The 14,470-nt window shown below is 33.8% G+C and overlaps 1 pseudogene across 1 annotated transcript; it reads left to right on the top strand.

The window, feature by feature from the left end:
- The first annotated feature begins 2,691 nt into the window (after nucleotides 1-2,691).
- LOC149148401 (fe(II)/2-oxoglutarate-dependent dioxygenase 4-like) lies at nucleotides 2,692-4,290 on the top strand (annotated as a pseudogene). The gene is made up of 4 exons (XR_016262865.1): nucleotides 2,692-2,979; nucleotides 3,082-3,338; nucleotides 3,432-3,753; nucleotides 3,873-4,290. The product of XR_016262865.1 is annotated as a fe(II)/2-oxoglutarate-dependent dioxygenase 4-like (transcript).
- The last annotated feature ends 10,180 nt before the right edge of the window (nucleotides 4,291-14,470 follow it).

Raw genomic sequence — 14,470 nt, 5'->3', positions numbered from 1 at the left:
GAACAACATAGACACGGGATATAGTTCGGCCATTACCTCACTTAATATTGACGTTATCTCAACAAAGATTTGGTCTCAGGCCAAAGCGTTGGAAATTGCGATGAAGCTAGAAGCCTCACTGATCTAGGATATGAACGTAGCAGTTCAGCAGATCCAGGTGCAGCTAGCAAGCCTACATATGGAGTTGTAGGATCTGAAGAAGGGAAAGGAGGTTAAGTCAAAGACACATTCTCAAATTTGGTGCACAAAACGCAAGGCCAAAGGTTATAATAAGCATCAATTCCCTATATTCTAGGATTATATAGATGTGGGAGGTCCTAACCTAGTAAAGCCAAAATCTTTTTGTAGGATCAACAATCGGTGCAAGTACTTGGTGTAGCATATGCCAAATATGAGGATATCATTCGAAAAATAATTGTTCCTTATTACAAAAGTTTATACAGTCTCCAAAGAAACTATTTTGTAGCTTTCATAAACTAGTTGGTCATGACGAGCAGAATTGTCGAAGCTATGAATTAATGATGGAAAGAACTTAGTTGTATAGAATGCAACTTGAAAAGCATGTGTATAATAACCAAGGCTCACCTACAGCTCACGGAAGATTCCAAGGATGGGTAAGAGGACGAGGAGGAGGATCTAGAAGAGGTCGAGGGCAAATTATTTGTTATAAGTGCGGAGAACCAGGACACTTTATGCATGACTGTCAGAGTCCCATGCATCCTTTTTGTCAGTATTGTTGTTAATTTGATCATGTTATAGAAGGTTTCCCGATATTAATAGTGAAGATGCAGGAGAAGAAGAACCAACAACTGATACAACATATTCAAATGATGATATCCAAGTTGCATGAAGATGATCCTAGTATCAACATAGTCACGCAAAGTGGTGTAGCCGCTGGTGAAGACAAAGTCAAAGGCAAACAACTAGAATCAAACTCATGGTTCCAAAAAGACTATGAGAAGAATGTTCAGTTTGATTTACATAGAGAAAAAGAGATGTTCATGGAGGAAAGAAAGATTTCGATTGGTCCAAGTGCTTCTACATCTCATAACCAAATTTCAATAGTCTCATGAAAGGAGAAACCTAAAGATGCTATTGCAATAGAAGATTCAGATCCCAGAATGTTAAAATCGTTTCTAAAAACCTACATTAAGTTATTATAGGATTAAAAGGAAGCAAAAGGACTACAAGAACTGATAGATAATTGCGCTAGCAAGGATAAGTGGTTACCAGGACAATGCACAGTCAATAAGGTGAACCAAAGTAAGAAGAGAATTGGTAGGGAGATGCAGTTGACAACGCAGATTGGTGATTTTGAAATGGATTAGGTAATCATAGACTTGGGCTCTGATGCTAACGTACTGCTGAAGAAGACTCGGCAATGTATGGGAAATCCTAAGTCACAGTGGTCACCAATTTAGATGTGCATGGCAAACCAACAAAAGATAATTCGAATGGGGCCCCTACATGGAGTAACTGTAGATATTGAAGGTGCAAGAGTAGTGGATGATTTCAAATTTTTTGAGATGGTCGATGGCAGTAATCCATATGTAGCATTTCTCAGGATTGATTAGGCCTTCGACATGAATGCAATCATGAACTTAAAGAAGTGAATCATGGTATTTGAAAGGAATGAACTTCGAGTAATTGTCCCATTGGATCCAGCTGAAGGTGTGCGATACACATAACCAAACCATGACTATTATGAAGATGACAACATTGAGCACATCTTAAAGTTAACTACGTGAAATTAAAATTGGATCAATCACACTATGGATGGAAAGATCATCTGGGAGAAGGATAGTTCCTTCTAATTATATTTAGACGAAGAGTTAGAAAACTAGCAGAATCAGTTGCATGAAGTCTCTACGCTGAGATGTAATCGACTTACAAAATCACTATGTTGTGTATATACTGAGGTACGTAAGTTATCCTATCTTGGTATTGGCCCATAATTTTGTAACGAGGTCTATTTACATATTAAGAATCTCCATAAAAAATTAAAAGTAATTTTTCATAATTAAAAATCTTATTACATGTTTTTTTTAAATGTATATAGATTAATTATATATTAATTCATATTTATAGATATTTACTAATAGTTTAATTTATATAATCATATTACTCACTAATACAACAAGTCTAAATACTAAATTTATATAATATCTTAAACCTTTAAAAAAAAAAAAATCTTACGGAAAACGAGTTACCAAGAAAACTCAGAGAAAAAAACAAATTAGAAAAAACAAATTAATCACTGAAGTAAAATCTTATGTGACCTACACAATTAATTAAAAACAAATTAATTACTGAAATAAAATCTTATCTGACCTACACAATCAATTAAAGCATTTTTAATTGACATATTAATAAGTAAAATAATATCTTATATTGATATATTCCAAACACAAGTTGAATGAGCTGTACTGAAAATCCTACGTAAAAAAGTGACAGATCTTTGACGATGGAACATATAAAACAAAAAGGTTTGACACAATGTCTGTGGACTTGCCCATATTTGTACATCGCCGATTAAAACCGTCAAAGCACTGCGGTCCGGACTATGTGATACGTAGATAATCACCACCTTGTATTTGCAGACACCTATTTCTGTGCATCGTGCCTCTACCCTATCCAGGGTTTCCAAATATTTATAAATTGTGTCTCCGAGGTTTCGGATAAATTCCAATTCCACTGCCTGCAAGGAATCTGGAATCTTCATCAGTTGCCATGGACGCTCTTCTAAAGCAATTTGAAAGACTTCAGAGACCAATTGATCTGGTGCAGACTCTACATGAAACCCAAGTGAAGCAAGTCCCTGCACGCTACATCCTTCCTTCGGAAAAGAGACCATCTCGTCCTCTTCAAGTCCAGCAGTCTCTTCCGGTCATTGATCTAGCAGGCCTGGAAGATACTGATCAACGCTTCAAGATTGTCAGTCAAATAGCCCAAGCATCTCAGGAATGGGGTTTCTTTCAGGTTTGTCATTGCAATCACAGTTTTTGCTTTTCTTTTTCTTTATCCAACCAATTTCCTGGTCGCTTTGGATTCTGATTTCATGGGTTTGCAATTGTTTTGAAGATAATAAATCATGGCATACCTCTGTCATTGCTAGAGACTCTGAAGCGTGTTTCGCAGGAGTTCTTTGATCTTCCTCTTGAAGAGAAACGGGAACAGTGCCCTGTGAGGCCTGGTATTCACATGCTTGAAGGCTATGGCCGCTTCTTTGACATCTCTGATGACACGGTCCTGGACTGGGTTGATGCCCTAGTTCATTATATTTCTCCAGAGTGGGCCAAAGCAGTTGAGCACTGGCCCAAAAACCCCTCCACATACAGGTACAACTCTATACACATATAGATACACACTGTGAAACCTTGATAATGAGCTAATTGCGTCCATTCTGATACATTTCTGTGTGCACTGTGAAGAGAAACATATGAAAAATACGGCGAAGAGGTAATGAGGCTTATGGAGAAGTTGCTGGGTCTTCTTTCCGAGGGTTTGGGGCTGGACCCAAAGTATATCCAAACCCTCAATAAGGAACCCCTGCTACAAGTCAGAATCAATTATTACCCTCCTTGCCCTCAGCCAGATATGGTGAATGGGCTTAAACCCCATTCAGATGGCGATCTGCTCACTGTTCTGCTCGATGATGGGGTGGACGGTCTCCAGGTTCGGAAAGATGAGGATTGGTTCACTGTGCCCTCTGTTCCTGGAGCTCTTATTATCAACATCGGGGATTTGTTACAGGTCAGTGAAATTCTTTTCTCTTTTTGGGACTTTAATCATTTCTCTGATTTGGACTATGTCCTTTGGTTACAATTTGAGCATAATTTTTGTAAAATGACATGGGGATTGTGTAATGGCAGATAGTAAGCAATGGGAAATACAAGAGTGCCGAGCACCGGGCAGTAGCGAATACAAAGCAGAGTCGCATGTCGATAGTCATGCTTTTGAATCCACAAAAGGATGTGTTGATTGATACTGCTCCCGAACTGATCGATGAAGCTCATCCCAGCTTGTACAAAGCCGTTAAAGCTGGGGAGTATCGAACTGAGTATATGAGCAAGGACCTTCGAGGAAAAGACGCTGTACATGCTTTACGTATAGTATAGAACAGGCGCAGGAAGTCAATGTCTAGTCCTTCAAGTGCATTTTTATAAGATGTCTGTCTAGAGAACTATTCAAGGTATTTGAGTGGAAACTATCACTATAAGATAGCTGTAAATGTAATTTGCTGGCATATTATATATGCAAAATAAATATAGGGGTATTTCATTGTTTTGAGTGGGTGTTTCATTGCCACGTGGTTTGGCGTTTTGAGTGGGTATTTCATTGTTTTGAGTGGGTGTTTCATTGCCAATTGGTTGTGCGTTTTGAGTGGAAGATTAATTTAGAGGTATATTATATATGTGGTTTGGAAGTTTCTATTTATTAATTCAGCACTCTCAAAACTTTTGTGACATTTATGATTGTGAAGGGTTTATTTATCTTAATTTGTGATTTCAATAAATCCTTATCACATTTTAGACAGCTTAAATTGGAAAATAGACCAGAAAACTTTCTAGAAAAAATAAATTAGAAAAAAAACCAGAAAACTTTTCGAAAAAATGATAAGTAAACACTCCCTATATGTTCTATATGTATTTAACTTCATTGCTTGTTTAGTTTATTTTTAAATAAATAAATATAACTTCATTTGCATGCATTCCTTTTATTTCTGAATAAATGGATATTTATTATTTTTATTAAAAAAATTATTTATTTAAAAATAAATAAATGATTTTTTAATAGATATGAATGTGTTATACATTAGATGCCATCTTAAACAAAATTCATACTACTTTGCAAGACTTATTAATCAAATATCAAGTCCATGATAGAATGTAGTCATTTTGCATTGTGCTCAATGTTAGTTATTGCATTTCATTAACGTAAACATCACCAAAATTTTCTCTAACTCTTGCACATTTTAGTGCCATCTTAAAGTACCTTTAACAAATTTAGATAGCCTTGCTACCTTCTAAATTTTCTTCAACATGTACCCTACCTTCTTATGGGTCATCTCCAACAATTGGTTGTGACGATTCATCTTCTATTTTGCTTCTTCAATTATTAAATTATTCAACTCTCCTTCTCGTAATCAACAGTGTTTGGTAGTCGACATGTCTCCATTGTCAAATACCACATAGATAGCCCCTCACTGATATGATCTAACTAACACAATATTGCTAACAATTAGTATTATGTCAATCCATCTCATTTGTCTAATCTTCATGCTAGAGATCAAAATATACACAATAATGGACCCTAATTTAGTCGATACACAAGTGGAATTTGTCTTTGATATTCTTTTAGTTTAATATTTTCTATCAATCAATGGGCTTGGTTCAATCAAATTCCTCAATGAATCCTACCTCTAATTTCTCTTGTCTTCTTCTAATCAATCTAATTTAATATTAGCTACCCTAATGGGGTAGGTGGCCTGCAAAATTTGCAAAACTACATATTTATGTAGAATGATTTTGCCTTTGAAATGACTTCCTCTTTTGATATACCTTGCCACTTTGTACCATGTGATTTACCTTTGCTAAATATTCTTCACATCTACCTATAAAATTCCATCTAGTTCCACTCTTCATTGGTTAATGGGATTTTGTTTGAGTAACCAACTCATTGCCAAATTCATTTTTAAGCAAGAGGAATGAAAGAAAAAAGGAGTCTTTTGTTGTTAGGAACGTATGGTGCATAATCAAGATCACCCATTTTTTTCTCATACCTTATACAGCCTATAAACTTGGTATGAAGTTTGTTTTTACCTATGATAGTTGAAGAGTTCTCTATTTATAGCATTGTAATTGGATTTCAATATTATGAAATTCTATTCTACTGTGTATACATCGAATACTAATATTAGTTTCAACATTTTATTTGTGTATGTACACATATATCAATATGACATGCTAAATATATCAAGATTAAAAGAAAAATAAAAATAGAATAAGTGTTGTCACGACATTCAAGAATTATACATTTTCATATTTAGTTAAAGCATAGTAAGGATGTCTACCATCACCACTGATGTGAGAACATAAGAACCATACATTAAAAAAAAAGAACTATAGTTTCCTTTCAACTTTGCCACCTTATCTATTAACTAGCTTTGTACAAAAATATTCACAAAACCCACATTGTAGTCCATGTCAAGAGAATAAGTTACCTTCAATAGTTTTAACTAAAGTAATATATAAATAATATCAACTACTAATTTATAAGTCGATAGTTTTAACTAAATTAATATATAAATAATATCAACTACTAATTTATAAGTTATGATATCATACAATTCGTTAAAAATGACAAGAATGGAGGTGCTTATTACAAATAAAGTCTCATTAAGTAGCATCCTTGTCTCTCTCCTTTTACTATCATATGTTTCTTCTCATGCCTTAATTGTTGTTAAACCATTCTTATCTTTTTTTTCTTTTTCTTTCTTTAATTTTATCTCCTATCCATATTGCTTTTAGTGACAATTTTGATATGATGCTATTAAAATCAATGGAAAACATTCATTATATACAACACCCTGCCAATATGTTCTTTAAACATATTTGTACAAAAAATTATATACATTTGATGTTTCAATGAGGTTCTATCATTCCATCTCTACCTTGTAAGAAACAATAGTAACAACTAAATCTTGGCAAAAGTTGCATTGTTCACTACCCAACCATATTACAAAATCTAAATCTAGTGATTGTACTATGAACATCAGTTCCTTTACAACATCATCCCTGTGAATGAATGCATCTATCATCTTGTTACATATAGGTTTAACATAAATATTCTCAAATGTGTAGAAATTTCCCATAAAGTGTGATTCCATGACATATTGGGTTGTATATTCACATCAATGCTTATGTATTGTACTATGATGGCCAGAATTTATTTCTCGAGTACTAAATATTCAAAAAGGGTTTCTACAAATAATTTTGAAACAATTTCCCAATAACTTATACTTGGATCCCAATATCATTCCCATCCCTTGTCAATCCCTTTTGTCCTTATATATATATATATATATATATATATATATATATATATATATATATATATATATATATATATATATATATATATTCCCAAGGAAAACATCATAGAATTCCCTCTCCTATAGAATATCTAAACAGAAGGTGGCTTGACCGCCAATGATAGTGATAGTTGGTCACCCAATAGGATTCAATTGGACATGAATCTCAAATAGAATAGAACTAAAGACCTCATGATGAACTTGACCTTGAAACAAAGAATTCAAACATATTAGGCTAACCCACTAAGCTTTTATTTTCTCTGAAGAATACTTCATGGGATTCCCCCCTCTTCCCTAGAAATATTTGGATGGAGGAGAATGCCAACCTCCAACTACATAATATTGAGTGATTTGACCTAATTTGAAGTTGTGACCTAGTGTCTCCCCATCAACGACATCCTTTTTGTGAAATAGTTCAACCAATTCATCTTCTATTTCTTTCTTTATTTTTACATCTCAACTTATCTTTTTAAATGTAGGTTTAGTAATTGAGGTTTCCTTCTAGGTAAGTTTGGAATACCATGAGTAACAAATGCCATAAATTGATAGGAGGTGACCACTTTTCATCCCAAATTTACGTGCTCTATTACAAATCTTGTGTGTCATTAGCAAGTTGGAATTTAAAGTATTCGAATCATCTGCTACTCATTATCTTGTGGTTAAAATTCATTAGATGTGGATCTACATAAATCTTTAATTTGAATATCTCGTTTATGAGAAGAGTCTTTAGCGAAAATCAAATAAAAATTCATATTGCCGACGTGTTTCGAACCAATGAGTGTGGTTCATCGTCAGGACGAGTTGAAGAACCAGATCTAGGCTGCATGTTAAATAGTGGGACAAGGTCATCCAACGACTATATTTGACTGAGAAACGACTAAATTTGACTGGGTAACTAGATTGGACCAATAGCGACTAAGCAATGGCTATGTTTGACTGGGCAACAAGACCAAGGGATAGGGAAAGGAAAAATTAATTAGTTAATTAATTAATTTAAGGGTTATTTTGTTATATTTATTAAATTTCCTAGAACCATAATCTATCAATAGGTCCATTAATTATTCTTAAAACCATTTAAATGAATAAGACATATATCCATAATTTATGAAATAAAAAGGAAAATTAAAATAGATAACCTTTAAATTAGTTAAATAATGACCTCATACTAACTGAAATGACCTGGATAATTAACGATTTTAACAACTTAATTATAAATATATATATATATATAAAGGTCCATTAATTACTAAGTGGGGTCGAAGGAAAATAAATAATTTGTAAGTTAGTTTCTTATCATTATTACCCTAAAGATGAGAAATAATCTATTAATGGGCCTTTTTACTAAAACTAAATAGACAAAGAGTTAGTTAATTAATTTAAGGGTTAGTTATTATATCTATTACCTTAAAAAAAAAATGTTTGTATTTAATTACCAAGAACCATAACCTATTAATAGATACATTTAATATTATTAAAACTATATAAATGAATAAAACCTATATGAAATAAGAAAAATTAAAATAGATATCTTATTAAATTAGTTAAATAATGACCTCAAACTATTTATACAGAATCCAACCTAAATGGAAAATATTTATATTAGAAAGAATATAGCTTCTTCACTAGGTTAGTTGATTCAATATTAATTTTATTTAATAATATCTAAAGGGTAGGTAAGAAAAAATCATACCTTTGGAATCCTTTCAACAATGTTTAGGAAGTACAATAATAATGTATTATGTCAATTAAAAGGATTTTATAACCTATTTAAACATTTAGTACGGGAATTTTAATCTAGAAGGAGTGAAATAAAACCTTGAAAATGAATAAAAGCCCAAGAGATGAGAAGGACAAAAGGACAACAGATGATTAAGAAGGCGAGGGGGAAAAACAAAGAAGATCTCAAAGAAAAGAACAAGCAAGGGGTGGGGGCGAGGGTGGGAGGAAAGGGGAAGCTAGGAAGAAAGGGCAAGGATCTAACAACTGCTAATTTTCCAGTCGCCATCCCTATTGAGATTGCTAGGCCTTTTTTCAATTTCAATGGCCTCCCTAAATTTCTAGTGATGAAAAGGAGAAATCTTGGCAATGACCTGGGCCTCCTCAATGCATATGTGATGCTTGGTCTTTTCTTTGTGTTCTGCCAAGGCAAAAGACCTTGTCCTGCCTTGTTTAATGTCAGTTGAATGCTCATGAATCCTTTGATTAATAGAACACCCTGTCTCACCAACATAGGGGGTCCCATTGGAGCAAGGAATAACATAGACACCTTTCATGTCCTTGGGGTCAATGGGGTCTTTTATAAACTTAAGGAACCTACAGATGGCACTAAGGGGTCTAAAGGTAGAGGGAACATTATGCTTTCTCAAGATCCTTGCAATCTTGTACGTGATCCCCTGGATGAAAGGGAGATGAAACCCTGAGACTCGATCCTTAGGGTCTCCCTTAACCTTGGGACATTTGTTGGCTTTAAGGAAAGCTTTCAGACCCTAGAGCCTACTATAACGATTATTAACAAAAACATTAAGGAGATGGGTTTTTCTAAAAATAGCATTTCGGGATCCCTTCTTATTTTAGTCAGTCCTTGGATTAAACATAGGAAGTCAAATTCGAATTTGATGTTAACAGCTGTTTGTAAATTGATTAATTAATTCATCTTGAGATAATTAGTTAAGGAATTATGAACATGAAGTCTATGTAAGGACATGCAACAATTTCTCATTTGATTGAGGGATTTATCCATCAGCTAAAGAGAAAAGGATGAGTTGTAATATTGACTTGTAATTAGTTGGCTCAGTTAACTGAGTCAAGTCCAGTTACATTAATTTAACAGTTTGTTAAATTGATGAGAGTTTAGTTAGTTAATGCTTGCATGCATGTAACTACTGTATTTCAGATAACTGAGTATTCACTCATGGATAACTCATGCATATTAGTTCAATCAGATACCCAGTTGAGATCAGATGAAAGGACAGTGTACTATCAGTTGCAAGAATATTCCATTGTGAATATTCCTTGCATGCAGAAGGAATATTATTCCTTAAGGATTGCGCAATTGGATCAGAGGTTACAGTGAGTGTGATGAGGCCAATTTACATATGTGACATCATTGGACCCCAATCAAAACTGTGCAAGCAAGTAGGAGGCTTGGAGGGCTTGAGGAAGATATATTCTATGTCTATTCAGTCTGTGAGCTGTATTGTTTGATTGTAGAGAGAGAAAGATAGCTTGAGAGTTGATTATTTTTGTAACTTGAACAAGATATCTGCTTGTATGATAATACAGAGTTGGGGTTTTAGGCTGGTGCTTTCCCCAGTGCTATATCTTTTTTGTTATGGTTGATTACTTCTCATTCTCAGTTATATTTGTTCTTGGTTGGTGTTGCTCATGTTCGATTAAGCTTCTGCTAAATTGTTTGTAGAAGTAGATCAAGTGTTTTTCTTTAGTATATTGCATTACCAGGTGATCTACAGTGGGAATTTCTATAGTTTCTAATGTCTATTAATGATTTTGAATATGAGTACCCTAGAACTCATATATTTTTTGGATTTTTGGACGTTAATTTTATCATTGATCATGGGATAGGAAGGTTGTGACACCTTGAATTTCTTTTGAATACCAATATAAATGTCACATGAAGATAGCCTAAATCCACGTGTTCAAAAAAATTGTATTATATTCTTATCAAAAGGCATAAAGTATCACCTATGAAATTTTGCAGAACTATAATAGGATGGAAAGGTACGATTGGAAGAACATATATTAAAAATACTTTCCTTCATGCAAAAGTTTAGGGACTTGAACAAAATATTATATATATGTGAACCTTTATGGATTAAAAAATGGTTGGTTTGAGTTTTAGGCATTAGAGAGGCTAAAGCATTAAGATTCCATAGGGCCATATTTTTTTACAATAGATCAAGTGGATTCACCACTCATCTTGTAGATTATGTCTTCTTTTTCTTTGTCCATTTACTTATATTTTGTAAATCAAAATCTTTTCTTTCAAGAGTTGTGAGTTTTGTATTGTTTTCTTATATCCATAAATAAGTATATTGCTAACTTGTTTTCCTTATTTTGTCTATGGACATCTTGAATATTTTCTCCATGCATAACCAATGAGATACATGTTATTATTTATGTTATATTGGTCTATTTTCAATATTTTTGGCATATATATGTCTTTTGAATTTTTTAAATGGGTATGGAATTTATTCCTACCTTTTTGTGATAAATGTTTCTCTTATTAGAGACCAAGATATTCAAGGTATATATTTTCCATGAATTATTGAAGTTTAGTTTGATATATCAACATGTTTCATGAATGCAATTAAGTTCACCTATACTTACTAATAGGATTTCTTCTTTATCAAAAGGCTTAAATACTGCCACCTTCATTAAATCTCTTGATATCATTCCTCAATGCCAAAGAATACTTGTTTCCAGGATGGTGTTGGCATTGATGTGAATAGAGAGTCAATCAAACCAGTTGTGCATTTATGTCAATATGTTAGTGAGTTTATGTTGATGCTTAGAAGATTCATAGAGGTGTTCTTGTGGTCTAGAGGATTAAACCAGCGGAAGCATATCTGGGTAGTGAAGTTTGAGTTTTCCCTAAGTGAAGGTATAGACGCAGTTTAGAAAGAGAAAAAACAATGTTTATAGTAAAGGACACCCATATTGTAAGTTGCTAAATAATTTCCATAGTCTATATCAAGTGTTAAGAACCAAGACATGTGCCTGTAGGTTAGGAAAGGAAAAACCATGGGCTAAATCCACCCAAGGAATTGTCAATGATTGAAGTGCTTGAATTGGTCTATAATGATCACCAGCATATTTGGTCATTACAATGATTTGATCATCAAGGAAGTGGAACACATTTTTGTTGATGTAGTCCAAATTGATCATTGGAAAATGAGTTGAAATGCGGCAAGTTATGGATTGACAAAAGGCTGGAAAAGGAACATTTGGTAGAGGTTGAATTCACCTGTAATACATGGTCGTTAGCTTAAAGAAAAAACATACATGTAGAGCGTGCACATAGATGATAAGATTGGATTTTTTGAATGTGGATTGATGCAATTTTTATATCTTGACTACTTACATTGTGTAGATGTAGGAGAGTGTTAATACTCCTAAGGATAAGTATGCAAATCACATTTGTATCCACTATGTGTTAATTCATTGAACATATAATTGTTACAAACCAAAAGGCTGATGTATTGGTACAAAGGTGCATTTGGACAGAGAGCTAATTAATTGCAACCTGCTGTGTAAATGACAAAGAAGCTGTTCGATCAAAGCTTTGAGTTGATGCTATGAAGATATATCCCTATACATGAACATATATCTATGTGTGTGTGTGTGTTACTATGTTGTGAGCATTGTCTTGTTGCTTATGGTTAAGAAGTAGGGTTTTGTTTTGTTCTAAATGATGAGTGTGAATATATGCTTGAGTGCGGATCTAATTGATATCATGGAAGGCTGAGTGGGGTCACGATTTTGCATTGATGATGTATTGTTTCCATAGCCTTGTATTATATATGATGTTGCTAACCTTTCCATTATTGGTACTAGTTGTGTTGAGGGTATGCGTTAAGTGTTAACTGCATGTATTCTACTAGATTTAGAGGTATTGATGTATTGGGAAGATCTATTTGATGAGCCAGGATTTATTAGTAACAATAGACTATGTGTGAGTTTGTTGTTGCTAGATGTTAATGGCTTGATGCATTGCTTCCTAGGATGTGATATCATGTATTTGTGAGGAGATAGTGATTGTCATCCTACAGATTGTGTGAGCAGAGATTAGTTGTGTACTATAGAGAGGGCTATTTTTTTGTTTACATTGTTTTGAGTAGAGATATTTTGTGGGTCTAGGATGAAAATAGATGAAATAATATCCACAATGTTTTGATCAGATATTCATGGGCCCAATTTGAAAATATATGAAAGGTGGTCGACGAGGATTTGAAGGTTGGGCTCTTCAGTGGCCAATGGTGGCTTGCTCAAGGAGTGGTGGCTTCCTTCGGTTGGTGATCTAAGAAATTATTAAAAGTTGGGGCCTATAACAGGTTGGGTCTTGCAACAGGTTGGGTCTTGCAAGAGGTTGGGTCTTGCAACAGGTTGGGTCTTGCAACAAGTTCAGGCCTGCAGTAGGTTAGGGACCACATAGTTGAGGAAGTGGCAATTTCCATTAGGTAGTGGACTAGAGTGAGTGGTTTCTTGTGTATATCATAATTCACGGCTTCCACATTGGTGGTGGCTAGTGATTCATGTAAAATAATATTTTTAATAATAGGAAGAAGAAGGCAAACTAGTTAACAATTTTCAGCCATAAGGGTTTCCTCCTGGTATCCAGTGTCTCTATGTGTTTGATGATGTTTACTTGTTTCTAATTTGGTTTACAATGCATTTGTTATCTACTATATATATATATATATATATATATATATATATATATATATATATATATATATATATATATATATATATATATATATATATATATATATATATATTCGTGTGTGTGTGTGTGTGTTTATTAATTGTTGATTCAATTAATGGTTTGTAAAGAAAAAGTATTTTTTTAAGATGATCCATTGTTCACAATAATTATTCACCCCCTTGTTAGCTTGGAGGGGCTTGGACCCAGGTTCAAAGTTAGTTGTGATAAGCAACAAAACCCTACACTACTGGCACTTTTGGAAACAACCCATGTAGCCAGACTGCAGTCTCACACAAGGAAGTATTGGGGGATGCTAGAAATAGGCTTCTACATCCAGGAGATTATGTGATGTGGGGTTAAGGCATTTTTTATGGTTTCATGTCTGATCTACCTTTGCGAACCCTTATTAATGAAATTTCTGAACTTAAAGTAATTTTTAGTTTAAACAGAGCTATAAACTTCATGTAAATGTCCAATAATGCATAAAGTAACATACAACAGTAGAGCTAGATCTTTGTGGAGTAGTAAATTCGAAAATAAAAATAACTATCATTCAACCATGCATCAATGCAAAAAATACACATGTATATAAAAATAAGAGAATTGATTCAAATATTATTTATTACTTCAGATCTTCCTTATACAGACTTTCCAGATCCTGTGCACATAACTGTAAGGGTCCTCGCACTCAACCACGGACTTACCAATGTCTCGATGCACTTAGCTACACGAGCCTTCCCTGTCACCAAAACACATAAATATTGTACAAACTCAAAACATATCAAAATCACATTCTTTTCATTTCCTTCATTTTCTTAAACTCGCCAAGACACCCTTTTATATGCTCTTTTCTATTACAATACCATGATCCGCAAACCATGGGCGGATCTTTAAAAAATACCAAAATGTAAGGGGTTTTGACCTTCTTAAAA

This window comes from Pinus tabuliformis, chromosome 9, assembly GCF_031772625.1.
Source record: "Pinus tabuliformis cultivar Carrire ecotype Pingquan chromosome 9, CPIR1, whole genome shotgun sequence".
Classification (NCBI taxonomy): domain Eukaryota; kingdom Viridiplantae; phylum Streptophyta; class Pinopsida; order Pinales; family Pinaceae; genus Pinus; species Pinus tabuliformis.
Note: the sequence above shows the minus strand (reverse complement) of the source record. Positions and strands in the feature narration are given on the sequence as shown.